This window comes from Apium graveolens, chromosome 10 (assembly GCF_009905375.1).
Source record: "Apium graveolens cultivar Ventura chromosome 10, ASM990537v1, whole genome shotgun sequence".
Taxonomy (NCBI): domain Eukaryota; kingdom Viridiplantae; phylum Streptophyta; class Magnoliopsida; order Apiales; family Apiaceae; genus Apium; species Apium graveolens.
In genome coordinates, this window is record NC_133656.1 from 188,540,263 (window position 1) to 188,542,831 (window position 2,569).

The 2,569-nt window shown below is 34.2% G+C and overlaps 1 pseudogene; it reads right to left on the reverse strand.

Annotated features, from left to right (window-relative positions):
- Positions 1-785: 785 nt before the first annotated feature.
- LOC141691476 (E3 ubiquitin-protein ligase RGLG1-like) lies at positions 786-2,312 on the reverse strand (annotated as a pseudogene).
- Positions 2,313-2,569: the final 257 nt, after the last annotated feature.

Genomic DNA, 2,569 nt, shown 5'->3' on the forward strand with positions numbered 1-2,569 from the left:
ATCCATTAAAACAAGAAACCTACAAGCTCTAAAAAACATTTTTTTTTTAAATCTTTCAAACAAACCGATGTGAAAGTCTAGATCAGACATCGGTTATGTTGTCTAACCGATGTGAAATGGTCCATCAGACATCGGGTACTTTTATCAACCGATGTAAAATACCGGGTTAGACATCGGTTTCGTTCATTTTGTGATGTTAAATCCTTTTGTTTAACATCAGTGTTTTTTTCTAACCGATGTTTAATCTTTAATATTGTAAAATTTAAGACATCAGCTATTGAAAATTCAATGTTATTTGGCTAAAATACATTGATTTTTTTACAAAACCGATGTCAAATGACTATTTGACATTGGTTTTTGTAGTTCCTTTTCTTTTAATATTGTTTCACCTGATGTCTTTTGTTCATTTTTACATCGGTTTTAAATTACCATTCTGATGTTAATGTACTGTAAATTGCATATGCCATCCTGGTACTATTAATAGCCCAGGGAACCAATTGCATTTTCAACCAGAAAAATACCAACAATATGCAATACATCCAACCAAATTTGTAAAAACATAAAGGTATACATTGATACCAAATTTACTAACATTCAATCCAACAATAGCTCAATTCGGACATTACTTTCCAAGTCTAAAATAAACATCCCAACTAAAAACAATAAAACCCAAATTCCAAAGTTATTACATCCAACATTATAAACATATTTGACTAGTTAATATGTACCACCAGATAGTATCTGGAGGTAGTATCTGGAGGTAGACAGCATCTGGAGGAAGATTCCTATATTACCAGATCCAACAGTAAAGTGAGAAGTGATACAGTAGGAAATTCCACTGGGAATGCACTTACATTGGCATCAGCTGAAGAACTTGGAGGCTCCCTACTAGGGACGGATGGAGTTTGTTTATATGAAGAAGATCCACTCGGACATAAAACAGTTGACTGTGAAGGCTTTGATTCCCCTCGAGATGCCATGCCGTAGTGAGGTGGGAGTAGAGGAATCCTATCTATTGCCTTGCCTCTCTGTGCATTGATGGATAAATGCAAATATAATAAGTAATGAAATCAAAAAAAGATAATCTAAAATTATTACTAATTGCGAATAAGTCCAAGTAATACTTCAATATATTAAGCTTTAGTTTTGCTTTATATTGGGAAGGTATTTCCATTAAGGCTGCAAGAGCGAACTCTGCCTCTTTCTTGGATCGGTTCAGATTCTTTGACATAATTTCTGTAAAATTGACAAACTATAGAAAATAGAAATCAGTTAGTAACGGAAACATAAATGCAAGCACTTAAACAGTAGCTAGGAGATTCCTGTTACTTGCCTAAAAGTTGTCCAAGGCTCGAGCAGGTATATTGTCATCAAATTCTCGCATCATGTCCCAGGATCCATCCCCAACATCAACTAATATGATCAAAAAGGGGTATTCACTGTAAAAGTAAATGTAAGAACATGTGTAGGTGTTTTGGTATCAAAATCATCATCAAGAAAAAGTTAGACTGCCAAAATCACCTGGTTTTCACAATTGCCTCTACAGTTTTTCTATCATGATGGCTTAGCTGACCACGTTTAGTATCGACACTTCTTGTCACCTATCATCAAAGGTACATTGTTAAATATACATTAAATCCATATGTCATATATGTATTCAGAAAGCAATCATAGCCATGTTTGTTTCAATAAATTACAATTCTCGGACTATAATTTTATAATACCCGCCCTTCGGCTATTATCAACGAAACATGATACTGGTCACGACTTTGTTCAACAATAGTAATTTCCATTTCAATAACGGGAGCAAAAGAAGTTGGGCCTGTTCACATAAACCGACACCATGTTATAAGATACTAGCCCCAACCAAAAAGAAAACGGATATTAATTTAGTCAAGTTCAAACCTGCAAGTCTGAGTTGTGGGACTAGCTCTCTATATCGTGTCAACACTTCCTCAAATCTATCACAATATTTCTCATCTGGATAGAAACTGAACACTTCTTGGTCATGCGTTGAAGCTGTAAATGAAAAAATCAGTTAAAGTCCTTGGTTCAGTCAACTTATTTCAACCAACCATTGGTTGAATGCTGCATTGATGACAAACATCATCATAAGTCGTACTTTTAGCACTAACAGTGAAAGAAGAAATAAAGAAATACCATCTCCGAATCCAAAACAAGGAATTAAATTATCTTCACCAAAAGCTGATAATAAAATACAGACTTATATAATAAGGTGTACAGAAAAAAAAGTATGCTCGAGAATGAAAGATAAAGTTGCAAGACTTGCATAATAATCAGATACCAGACATATCTTGTTGTCATAAGTACAAACCACATTCAGTAATTAGAAAGAAATCTAAACTTTACCTGTTCTAAGCTGTTGAAGACTAATTTACAGATAAAATTTTCTAACTGTAGAAGACTAATTTTATCTTGGTCTTGCCACTTTGCTAACTGTAGAAGACTAATTTACAGATCCAGATGACATGACAAACCCAAGTACATGTTTCACGGGCGGATGAGTACTCTATTTGAGATAATATATTTCCAGCATGTCCAGTCCACT